Consider the following 13,666-nt stretch of genomic DNA (forward strand, 5'->3'; position numbering starts at 1 on the left):
TTTTTTTAAACCAGTTACAAAGTAATCATTGCATTTGAAAACAAGTGTAATCTCACTTCCCTTAAGACTTATTTTCCTCAAGTAGATAAGAGCAAATCAATGTTTTAGATTTTGCTTTATATCAGTACATTAAGGTTAAAGTAGCCTCATCTGACTGCTAATTGTAGCCAATTTAATCACAGACTTTTTGAGATTTACCTTCCATAAACCTGCAATCTACTTTGACATTCACAACTTCATATCTTTAGTTTTGTCCTCTTTCATTTCGGAATTTAGCCCAGGAATATTACTTTACCAGACAAAATACTTTCTCATCCGGAAACTTTTATAATTTTCCATCCTAAAACATTTAATTAGCTGGTGGGGCATGGTGGCACATTCCTGTAATCCCAGCAGTTTGGGAGGCTGAGGCAGGAGGACTGTGGATTCAAGCCAGCCTCAGCAAAAGCAACATGCTAAGCAACTCAGTGAGACCTGCCTCTAAATAAAATACAAAATAGGGCTGGGGATGTTGGCTCAGTGGTCCAGTGTCCCTGAGTTCAATCACTGGTACAAAAACAAAAACAAAAAACCAAAACCATATTTAATTATTACAGTCAAGCAGCATGAGAGAATAAGAAGGGTGGGGGCGGACTGAAGTCATTTTTTTGTCTTGCAACCTGGGGAAAAGTTAAAAAGGATATACTTTTCTCCTCCTCCTGCTCCTCCTCCTTTTTAGTCTAGACCCCTTATTGAGTCTGTTGTTGGCATTCCAATGTAAGCTTCAGTGCAGCCAAACTAGGGAAATCTCTGCCTAGAGCTTTTTAACCCTTTTTTCCCTGGTTGGTAATAATCAGGTTAGGTTTGGATGTATAAAATTATGAAACATTATTTCCCATAACTTTTAAAAAATATTTTTTAGTTGTCAATGGACCTTTATTTAATTTATTTATATGCGATGCTGAGAATCGAACACAGCACCTCACACATACTAGCAAGCACTCTACCACTGGGCCAACTCCAGCCCTTTCCCATTACTTTTGAGACTGAGGGTGTTAAGTATTTTTCCTCTCAGTGACAAACAGATTAAATTGTTGTTCCATAGGTAAATTGAGGGTAGGGGCTTAGAATAAGTCTCCTGTTCATATGACTTTGGGTTGGGATCTCACTCAAAAATGAAGATACTAATTAACCTTTTGATAATTATTTTAAGTTAAGGGGAGACATTTACTAGCTCGTTGTGCCCTTAAAATCTCTTCAGAAGGAGAATATTTGCTTGCTGCTTGGTCATTCATCATCCCTATAACTTGGGGTTCCTAAGATGTATTATCTTTTCTTTTTTAAAAATATTTTTTAGTTATCCATGGACACAATATCTTTATTTTGTTTATTTATTTTATGTGGTGCTGAGGATCCATCATGGCTGTGGGATTTGGGTCCTCTCCCTCCAGAAGCCTAGTGTATGGGACCTGGGAAGATGGCTGCAAGGAGAGGAGGGGTGTTTTGCCCTGGGGACAATTCTTCAGTCCAGTGTCACTTTTGTTTACACTTGGTGCAGGGCTTGGTGGGGGCCTCAGGTTAGGCAGGCTTTTGCTCAAAGTTTCCACATTGAAACAGGGCACAGGAGATTTATTAGAAGGCCTGGTGGGGCCATGAGCAGCAATGGCCTTTTTTAGGCCTATGGATGGCTGAGGCTAGGAGCTGATGCTTTTCTTTCTTCTGTTTGGCCTTGTCTTCCCTATTATTAAAGGTCTTGAAAGCAGTATATAGAAGTTGTTTCTGGGAAGCTTTGGTGCCCTTCTCTGTTTTAAGTTTTTATGGGTATCAAGTGTAGAACCTATGAAAAATTGGATGGGGGAAAGAAAGTACCAGCAGGAGTATGAAGGTCTGGGGTGATATATTTGGTAATTGAGTGAAGGAGAAAAAAACTTGGAGGTAGAAAACCTCAGACAAACTTGCCATTCTGTAAATTTTAGACAAATTTTCCAATCTATAATAGGTAATTTTTTAATTTTGGAGAATTTCTTGATCAAATATTTCATATTTGCACCATTGGTGCAAATTATCTAATTTGTTTTGTGGCCAAGTTTGAGTTCTAAGGCTAATTAAGCATTAATTTTGAGGTCATTAGGAGTAGAGGGTCTTAAAATGGGTAGAGAGACAGCCTAGGGGGTATCTCTGGAAGCTGATTGTGTAGTTTTCAGCCTTGGAGAAGCTTGACTACAGAAGGTGACAACAGAGGGCAAGGTATACCTTACACTCTTTATGCCATCAATGTGCCAGTCCTGGACTGGACTTTCCCCACAAGGAGTTGGGAAAACATCTTTCCCTCAATCCAAGTGGTAAGGGACATGGTCCCAGTTATCCTCCGGGCGGAATTGCTGTTCAGCAAAGATGAAATGAATAATGAATAGGGTCTTACTTCTCCAAAGAGATGAGAAGACAAGAAGGCTGGTGGTGGATATAGAAGCAAAATGGCAAGGTCCCTGATCCAGAGGTTTGTTGGTTGTGCAAGGGAAGAGTAGGTTTGGGGGTGGGAAGTAGAAGTAGGCCTCCTTTAACATTAACAAAAGGTTTGGTACAAATCCCTTTACTGTCCATGGGCATAAAGCACACAAATTTAGCAGGTGGTTGATATCTGGTATCCCTGTTGGCTGTTGGGGTGTCAAATTTTAGATTTAAAGCCTTGGTGCAACACTAGGGAATTGCTTTGAGTTCTCCTATTTTATGCATGATTTTTTTTTTTTTTTTCAGAAAGTGGACAGTAGAGGGTGTGGAGGGCCTATATTCCATGGGGTCGGGAAATGCAATCAGTTTAGGGATTCAGCCCTAGCTGCATGAGCTGTGGCTGGAGGTTTGTTCCCCCAACCTCAGAGATCCTTGGGGATGCTGGACACTCAACAGACACTTCCCAGATCCCATCAATTGTTTGACTTAACTACAGGGGAAGAGGAAGTATTCAGGTGGGACAGCGAAGGGTTAATTTTACCTTACTCCTGTTCAGGGAACTGTTAGGACAAATAACGCACACATGATGAAGGCAGGAAATGGGAAGCAAACCTAGGATCAGCAAGCTTTTCTTTATTCAGTACTTAGCAGTGGAATCAATTGGTGGAACCCTGGTGTAGCTCATTTTCAGGGCAGAAAATGGTGGTGGGCTGAAGCAAGGGTCTGAGTTATATAGGCTTCAGTTAGGGTGAAACAGGAAGGCAATTCCTGGGGTTCATTGTATTGGGATCCCCCTGATTCATTGGGGTAGGACAGAAATGTGAATAGGGAATTTCCTGGGGCTTATTGTATTGGGGTCAGGTGACCCATTAGTGTTGGGGGGTCAGGTGCCATTTTCATTTGTGTTTCTCTGTTCTGGCTGAGGCCTGGGATTTTAAATGACAAGAGCATAGGGAAAATGTCCTTGGACTTATTTTCTATATCCTTCAGGTTCAGTCCCTGGGGAGGGGTTTCATTATGAAATTTCAGATTCACATCATTAATGTCTTCCTTCTTGAAAGGCGAGTAACTCAATGGAGACAGAGATTCAACCAAGAGATTTTATTGGGGGGCTGTCTGAAGGGGAAGAAAAGGAGAGGCAGAGAAGAGAGGAGGAGAGCAGAGAGAGTGGACACCTTGTCCTGCGGGGATTGGTGGAGAAAACTTTTGAGAAAACTTGGCTTGGCACCCTTCAGAGAGGAGGGGGAGGGGTAAGGGATTAGGTGACTTTCTTGTGACTTGACTTCAGTGAGGAGTCTCCCACACACCCAATGGTTCTCATCACTCCAGTTCAACAATAAGCAAGAATTTGCCTCATCTATTAAGTTTTTATTTTCCTGGAATATTCAAAAGCAAGTCCTACACCTTATTTTACTTATACATAAATTAACATTCATTTTAAAAATTGTTGGCATCTTCTGACATAATCCAACTGTCACACTTAACACTATCAATAATTCCTGAGCAACATCCTACACCAGGAACCTGCTAATACTGAAGAGTTATGGAAAGTGATAATCTTCCGAAACAATCCCCAAAGAAAAACAGAGAGAAATGAAGCTGGGGGAAGGGGAAGGAAGGGGAAACTAGCCAAGTGTTAACCTTCCTTAGTAAATCCTTTCCTGATTACATTGGGTGAATGTTAGGCTCTGGACTTTGACCTTCCCCCATTGCAAATTAGTCCTAAAGGAACACACAGTAATACTGAACAATGGGCTCTGAAGGAAGGAAATGAATACTGAAACTCTGGGAGTCAATAAGTTCCAGAAAAAGAAATACCCATCCCTCACAATCTGGACTCCTATCTCTCCAAGTAACAATGAATTTCAGCCTTTTACAGCTGCCCTCCTGAGTTAAAGTTTTAACCTATATAACTAGCCCCTGACTATCTGAGTGGTACACCTACAAGTTTCAATGATGAAACCACCCTAATTGTACCCTATAAAACCAAAATCCCCTCTGTAACACACATGGCCATTTTTGCATCCAGAAAATGAGTCCCCATCCACCCAAGACTGAGAAGAACAATAAATGGCTTCCCCTGGAATCTGTTGAGGTCTGCACCCATCATTTCGTGCTTACAAATAAGGCTTAATATTGTATTACTAAGATCCATCTTTGAAGTTCCATTTTGCTGTATAATATACTATTTATCCACTGTATCTGTCCATTATCTCATTGATGGACATTGGACTGTTTCTAGATTTTAACCATTATGGACAGTGCTGATATGAATATCCTGCATGTTTTTCCTGGTGTATATGTGCTGAAATTTCTTTTGACACAGATCTAAAAGTGAAATTGCTAGGTACCGTGCAATTTAAAAAAGTGCTATGTATCTGTTTTTCAAAAAGTGCTTCTGTCAGTTTTCACATTAGCCAGTGATCCCAGTGGTCCACAGCATCTCCAATACTTCTTAGATGAATGTATGGAAGTAAAATTTATTTTTCCAACTTGGTTATATTCAGAAAAGTCAAATATTTATATAAGATTTAGTACCTGAGTCATTCTCCCTCCATTCTCCAACAACAGAGACAGTTTATTTCAACTTGTTTAGCTGTTGATTTTGGTATTTACCTCCATAAATCCAACACACCTATAATACTACTTCTTAGGCATTATTTACTAGACCTTCCTATTATGGGAGATGGGATTTTGTTCTTGTTTATCTATTCCCTCTCCCTTCTCTCCATCATGCCAATAGAGTTAAAATTTCCCTCCCTCCCTGCCTTCCTTCCTTCCTTCCTTCCTCCCTCCCTTCCTACCCACCTTCCTTCCTCTCCCCCCCTCCCCTCTTTCTTTCTACTGGTGATTGAACCCAGAGGTGCTTTACTACTGAACCTTAATCCCAGTTATGTTGCTGAGGTTGACCTTGATCTTGAGATCCTCCTGCCTTAGCCTTCTGAGTCACCAGGATTACAGGCATGTGTCATGCCTGGCTAAATATTTTTTAAAAAATATTTTTTTTAGTTGTAGATGGACACAATACCTTTATTTTTATTTTTATGTGTGCTAGGGATTGAACCCAGTGCCTCATACATGCTAGGCAAACGCTCTACCACTGAGCCACAACCCCGGCCCTGGCTAAATATTTTTGATTAAATTAATGTAAATCCTTTTACTATGAAATCATGTAAAAAGTTCTGATTTTTTTCCCCTTTTGTGTAACTTTTTGTTTTTTCTTATAGTTAATAATTGCCTTATTTTCTGGTTGCTTAGTCATAGTAATCACTAATTTTGTCATCAACCTCTCTGCCAAGCATCTGAAGCTTCTTTCAATGTCAGATCTTCAACATCAGATCTTCCACCCAGTGTGGATTGATACATTTTACCTCACTGACTTCTGGTCTGGTGTGGCCTCAGGCCCAAGGCCATTGCCCTTCCTTCCTTCTGGTGCAAAAGCCACACCTGCTTATTCTTCAAGCTACAGTGGGCTGTTGCCACATCCCTACGCCTCTGCAATTGTCTTTCTTAAGGTCCTTTTTGTGTGGATAAATACAATGGACACTTTTTTTGTTCTTATCAGCAGCATCTCAAAGTAGTTTTCTCACTCTTGTTTTCATCTGTCTCTCTGTTTAGGTTTCAGTCCTCTCAGAAGCAGATCCTGAGACAAAGGATTCAAGTACAAATAGCTCATTTATGGGGAGGGGGTGGTAGTCCAGGGACCAGTGGTAAAGAAACAGGAATGGAAAAGGGACTAATAAAGGGCACTGGGTATTGAACCGAGGGGCACTCTACCACTAACTACATCTACAGCTATTTTAATTTTTTATTTGAGACAGGGTCTCCCTAAGTTGTTAAGGCTGGCCTCCAACATGGGACCTGCCTGTCTCAGTCTCCTGAGTTTCTAGGATTACAGATGTGCATTACCAGGCCTAGTGAAAAGGGCCCTTATTAAGTCATCTATCTCAGCGGGGTGGTTGGACCTTAATCCATTGAGGAACTAGGAAAAATGAAAAACACCTCAGAGTTATCCCACATAAGGTGTGTGGGAGCCGAGGTATTTATATGCTAATTTCTCAATGTGAGTGAGAGCTGATTTGGTGCTGGGTTGGACTGGGTGTTAATTCTTCTGCACTATTGGCTCAATGGGATGCGGGCATTGAAGATGTCCAGAAGTTGACAGATAGGGTCTGAGGGATGTTAGGATCTGTAGCATTGAGGACAGGAAGTTGATGGTGTCTACTACACTCCCAAGATAAAATATAAGGTCCTGAGGGTAGGGACCTTGTGTGTTTTGTTTACTTCTAGTGCTTGTCATATAGTAATTGCTTAATAGATATTATTTTAGTGAATGAATAAATGAGTGAGGAATTCACTAATTCAATTGTAAAGATCTGGCAAGTGATTAAATAAATTATTGTAGTAGATACTGGGGAAGCTAAACACTTAAGTTAAGGGAGCCTCACTTTAATGTGAACTAGGGGAAGTAAGGAGAAATTTTATAGTAGTATAGAAGAACTTGACAACAGTTCAGTTCAAGCCTAATTGTGAAATTTGAGTGATATGAATTGAAATCACTGGATCCTTAAATATGCCACTGAGTTTCTGAATCATGCTGTTCTGGGGTCTCCTTTTAACCTGTTGGCCAGAAAATTTTGAAATGTGGGCCTTCTGGTACATGCCTGTAATTCCAGTGGCTCAAGAGGCTGAGACAGGAGGATCTTAAGTTCAAAGTCAGCCTCAGCAACTTAGTAAGGCTCTGTCTCAAAATAAAAAAAAGGGCTGGGGACGTGGCTTAGTGGTAAAGTGCCCCTGGGTTCAATCCCCAGGTACCAAAAAACCGCAACAAAACAAAACAAATAAAAAAACTGGTATATTATTATACTATTTAGTATATTATTTATTATCCTATTATACTACTACTTATTATACTGTATTATTTATTTTATGTTCTTAATGTTTTCAGTTTCTGAGAATTAGGTTGTCAGTTATATTTTCTGTTTTACGTTAATGTCAGAGAACTTGGCATGTATGATTTCTGTCCTTCTGTAGTGTAAAATTGGAATGTTTTGTAAAATAGGCTTTAGTGGTGAATCTGAAAGAACTATTTCTGAAAGTTAGTCTTCAACATATATCTATTAATGTTATCTTATTAGTGTTGTTCAGATAAACCATTTAAACTGCCTTATCTATAATAAAATCTGAAGTTTTACTCCCTTTTCTTCTTTGGAAATCTTTCTAAAATTTACCTCTCCTTCTTACATTATAACTAGACATCATCTAAACGGTTAGAATGCCTTTTCTGAAATTTGTTTGTTTCTAGATTTATTTCTGAGAACTTCCTATTTTCTAATTCAAAAATAACTTTCACTGTCAAGATTCTGGAAAAGGATCCCCAAGCGTTGGCTTTGCTAGCTTCAGTGGCAGTTCCCTTACTAAGCCACACTTCCTCTTGCTGTGTGAGCAGGAAGTGTCTCAAACCTTATGTTCCTCCTTTCTAGATGCTACAGAGAGCCAGCTTCCTTCCTCCCATCATGGCCCTGAAACTCAGCCTTGGCCCATACTATTGATCTTTGTTGTAGCAGTTCTTATATTTTCCTATCTGAGGACAAATTTTTTGAGGACAAAAGATACTATGGCACCACCCACTATAGCTTACGTGGGTTTCATTGGTATTTTTATGATCAAGGAAAGGAGTTTTCAGTGTAAACTCAAGAACTAGGAGCTGGACTAGATTTACCGTGAGATCTTCCAGCTTGCTTACTTACTTGCTTTCCCTTCTTTCTCAGGTCCTTTCCCCTCCTCTTCTTTCCCCCTCCCCTCCCCTCTCCTTCCTTCCTTCCTTCCTTCCTTTCCCCCTTCCCTTCCCTTCCTTCCTTCCTCCTTCCCTCCCTCCCTCCCTTCCTTCCTTCCTTCCTTTCCCCCCCCTTCCCTTCCCTTCCCTCCCTCCCTCCCTCCCTTCCTTCCTTCCTTCCTTTCTTTCTTTCATGAGGGATTGAACCCAGGGGCACTTGACCATTGAGCCACATCCCCAGCCCTATTTTGTATTTTATTTAGAGACAGGATCTTTGAGTTTCTTAGCACCTTGCTGGTGGTGAGGCTGGCTTTGAACTCTTAATCCCCAGCCTCCTGAGCCACAGGGATTATGGGCATGTGCCACCACACCCAGCTAGGATCCTATTTTTTTTTTTGTTTAATGGTGGTGCTAGGGATTGAATCCAGAGCCTTGTGCATATGAGGGAAGCACTCTACCAGCTGAGCTATATTTCCAGCCCTTGAATCCCATTCTTATGAGTGTAAATGATATGAAGGTTCACTGTGGTGTATTCATATTTGAACATAGAAAAGTTATGTCTGATTAATTTCACTGTCTTTTTTCTATTCCCATCCCCCCCCCCCATTTCCTTCATTTCCCTTTGTCTAATCCACTGAACTTCTATTCTCCTTCTCTCCTCCTCCTTGTGCGTTAGCATCTGCTTATCAGGGAGAACATTCAACCTTTTGTATTTTGGGATTGACATTTCTTTTAGCATGATAGTCTCCATATCCATCCACTTACTGGAAAAAGTCATAAAGTCATTCTTTATAATGGCTGCTAATATTCCCTTGTGTGTGTGTGTGTGTGTGTATATATATATATATATATATATATCACATTTTCTTTCTTTAAAAAATATATTTTTAGTTGTATATGGACACAATAACTTTATTTATTTATTTTTATGTAGTGCTGAGGATCAAACACAGAGAGTGTTTTACATGTGCTAGGCAAGTGCTCTACCACTGAACTAAAACACCAGCCCTACATTTTCTTTATCAATTCATCTCTTTAAGGAATCCTAGTTGGTTTCATAGCTTGGCTACTGTGAATTGAGATGCTATAAACATTGATGTGGTTATGTCACTATAGTATACTGATTTTAATTCCTTTGGGTATATATAGAGGATGGTATAACTGGGTCATATGGTGGGTCCATTCCTAGTTTTTTGAGGTATTTCCATACTGGTTGCACCAATTTGCAGTTCCACAGCAATATATGAATGTATCCTTTTCCTCACATCCTCACCAACATTTATTGTTGCTTGCATTCTTTTTTTTTTTTTTTTTGTGGTGCTGGGGATTGAACCCAGGACCTTATGCATGCAAGGCAATGTTGCTTGCATTCTTGATAATCACCATTCTGACTGGAGTGAGATGAATGCTCAGTGTAGTGTTAATTTGCTAGAGATGTTGAACATTTTTTTTATATTTGTTGATCATTCATATTTCTTGTTCTTTGAAGTACACAGTAATACAGTATACTAACTAGTGCCTCTTCAGTTTCTTTGCCCATTATTGATTTTTTTTTGGTGTTGAGTTTTTTGAGTTCTTTATATATCCTGGAGATTAATGCTCTGAGGTGCAGGTGGCAAAGAACAAATCCCTAATTTCATTGAGGCACATAATTACTTAGAATAAAGATTGCATTTCCCAGCCTTCATTGCAGTTCTGTGTGGTCATGTGACTCAATTCTGGTCAATGATGTGTGAGGGAAAATGATACGAACATTTTAAGTCTAACTATTAAAGAAAGGAGGCATGCCCACCACTTCCTCTCTTTATTCTTCCTGCCAGCTAGAGAGGGTGGTGCACCATCTTTGGATGAGGAGAAAACCCTCATGAGGAGGATGAGGACAAAACCCTCATGTTAAGCAATCTGTTATAGGGAACTTGGATTTCCAGCACTAAATTCTCTATAAACTTCATGGTTTGCTTATGTTTGGACTGTCAACAGGACAGAATGGTTTAACCCTATATAATTTGGGGTCTTATTACAGCAGTTGAACCTCAGTCCCAACTAATACATATAGCCATGTTGAATACAGCCCATATGCCAGGTACTGTGCTAGGCTTTTCATATACACTACTTAATTTATCCCTGACAAAAACCATATGTATTTAGGGCCTTTTGGGCAAAAAATAGAAGCAGATTCTTGGTACCAAGCGAAAAATAGAATTTATTGGAAGGAAATAGGGTGGTTCACAGGATGGGAGGGAGAGTGGAAGATGCAGACTCAATGCGAACAAGACACCTCAGCTTTGGAGTTCCTACCGGCAAAGATAAAATGTTAGTATACTGTATTACTGTGCTCAAAATAGAAATAAAAATGTAAAAAGTGTTATGGCCCTCTCTTGGGTCAAGGGGAAGGCCCCTTAATTAGATGACATATAATGATAGAGAGGGAAATGACCAAAGGAAATTTGGTGCTATTAGTAGAAGAAGGAAGGAAATGATGCTGAGTGGCCTAAAAATGACATATGTCCATTATGGGTAAGTAATATATTTGATTATATGACAAGGGAAATGAGGCTCAGAGAGGTCAGTTGACCTGTTCAAAGTCATGCAGAGTCAGTGAAGGAACCCTGGACCTGCTCTCTCTCTCTCTCTTTTTTTTTTTTGATATGGCTGAGGATAGAATTCAGTGCTTTGTGCATGTGAGGCAAGCACTCTATCAACTGAGCTATGTCCCCAATCTACTACCCTGCTCTAAACCACAATGTTGTGTGGTTTCCGGTGGCTAACTCAATCCAGCCATGTTTATGTTTGAATCTCCACATAACGGTTCTGTACCCAGTGAGCTTTCTATCAACTGATGCTGCTTCTAAGAGAGTATAAAGATAAGTCTAATGGAAACTTTTTTTCCCATTGATTCTTGGCCTTATTTGGCCACAAATGGGGGACATACTTTGACAACCGAACAAAATATTTGAAGTTGAAATTTTTGGAAAATCAGGGACATTTTATCAGGTCCACTTCTTTGAATATAATCCTGCTGCTCTGCCACTGTGATTTACTTTAAAACTGTAATTTTTTTCCCCTTCTCTTCTTCCTCTCCCTTTTTCTAACCACAGGGGAAGGAAGATTAACCTTCTGGTCCTAGACTGAGTTATCTGTCCTTTGGTTCATGGACCACAGGAATAAAGGACTCTGGACTTTGACATTGGTACCTGTGGAACTAAGAAATAGCTATTTCTCAAGTCTACAAGTGAATTATGACTCTGGACAGAGCACAGCTGGAGTGTAGCCTCTGTTTTGTATCTCCTTTTAAAAAGCCCACGGTTCTCCTGGCAGTTAGAGTCACAGCCTCTGGGACAAGAGGTCCAAGAGTTTCTCCTTTGCTGGCAAAGCAATAAAATTCCTTTATACTTATTTCCCCCCCTTAAAAACTTGTCCTTGTTATTGGATCAGCACTGGGAACAAGAATTGAACTTTCAGTATCAAATTTGAGCCAGCTAGACCCTAAGAATACCCCTCTCCACCTTTCTGGGGGCAGTCTGGCACTCTAAGTGATTCCTTGCCCCCAACTTTCATGCTGAGGATGTGAGGTGACTGATGAGTTTGTTGAGAATGACCACTGTAGAATTAGGAGACACTGTAGAATTGCCATGTCTGGGGCAGACCAATTCTTGCTCTGACAGCATCCTCTCAACATAAAGGGGTGAATTTACTTTGGGTTTACCTGGAAGAGATCCTCCTGTGAATAAAGGAAGGAGCTGATGGGGAGTCCTAACAACTGCTAAGTCTCCTTTTGCTTTGAGGAACTGTTGTAGGGGGCAGACGAGGCAGGGCACCAAAGATAGCAGGAAATAGTTTTATTTGGCGGCAGCCAGGTTCAGAGGGCACAGCTTTTGCTGTAATCAATTAATTCCCTGAACCCTGAGTTCAGGTAGCTTCAGAACTTTATACCCAGCATGTATGGGGAAGGGCTCAGAAATTCACTGTCTGCAGAAGTTCACATAAAAATACCTTTTCTTTCACTGTTTTGGGCAAGTTAATCCTTTAATGACAACACCTGAGAAGGGGAGAGCTGCTTCTTTCTTTCATCCCCCTGCAAGATGTTACCATGGAGCCCAATTGGTAACTTCTCTTAGAAATGTAGACATCTCTGTGAAGCCCCAGCTCAAGGGCAGAGGTCTTTTTTTTTTTTTTTTTTTTGTGCTGGGGATTGAACCCAGGGCCTTGTGCATGCGAGGCAAGCGCTCTACCAACTGAGCTATATCCCCAGCCCTAAGGCCAGAGGTCTTGTTAAAGGATTTGTCTTTCTTTCTTTTTTTTTTTTTAATCACATTTTGCATCTGCAAACACATTTCTACAAACTATTATACTGGATAAATGTTAGTGAAAAAACTAGTAAAGGGCGTTCAGCACCTGGAGTGCTGATTTCTTCCAGGCGAGTGGCTAAGTAAAATAGAGCAACAAGAAAATAGGAAGATTAACTACATCGAACTCTTTTGTAGAGACTCTTTTGGTGACAGTCCTAAAATCAATTATGGTAAAGGTTTCTGGAGAAGCTTAGTTAATATTTTCTGTGGAAGAGGGGATGCCACTACAGAACTCCTTTTTTCTTTTCCTGAATGATATAGGCTGTTCCACCAATTGGTCTACTCTGAGAAAAAAGGCACTAAATGCTATCTGGTAAACTCCCCCAGTGTGTATGCCAAGACCCTTGATTCCACATATCTGGTCCACCTTTGTGGGGACATCTGGTTTTCCTTCATGGGAATACCTAGTCTCTCTTTGTGGGATATCTGTGGCAGTATGGTGTAGGAGGCACAGATAAGGGGGAGTAGGGAAGCTGGAGGATTTCACAATACTCCCAATCTTTTCTATTTTAATTGCTTCCTGGTTTTGGGATTCCCCTCCTGTTGTCTGTCTCTGTTTTTTTATTTTTATCTGTTACTGGCTTTTAAAACATGGGCAATGCTATGTTGATCCCCATGGTAGTCTCTTGGGAAAGATCTTGGCTGAAAGGGTCACATATAATATAAGCCTATGACTAAAAAAAAAGATAATATTTTACTGTAACATGATCTGATCATAAGGATACTCTGAATAATTATACATTCTTGCAGCAGTCAGAGTTTGTTTATCAGAGGTCAAACAAATAGAAGAAATTCTTTATGTGCAGGCATTTATGCAATTGCATGATAAGGAGTCTGAACATCCAGGAACTAAGTTGATGGTGCAAAACCAACCAACCTACCAATCAAACAACAACAACAACAACAACAACAATAACAAAATAGCACCTCCTCTGGTGTGCAAGGATAGCAGGACACCAGAAGAAAAAGTTAAAAAAAAATTTAAATATTTTCAACCCAGTGCTGGCAGGCTTGGCATGGCTTCTCAGTCTGGCCCCAAGCAGTTGCAAATCATCCTACTGTGGGTCAGGGACACTATTCTTGGGTTGGGGGTAAAAAAATCCCAGAAAAGTTG

The sequence above is a fragment of the Marmota flaviventris genome, chromosome 19 (assembly GCF_047511675.1).
Source record: "Marmota flaviventris isolate mMarFla1 chromosome 19, mMarFla1.hap1, whole genome shotgun sequence".
In the NCBI taxonomy this organism is placed as follows: Eukaryota; Metazoa; Chordata; class Mammalia; order Rodentia; family Sciuridae; genus Marmota; species Marmota flaviventris.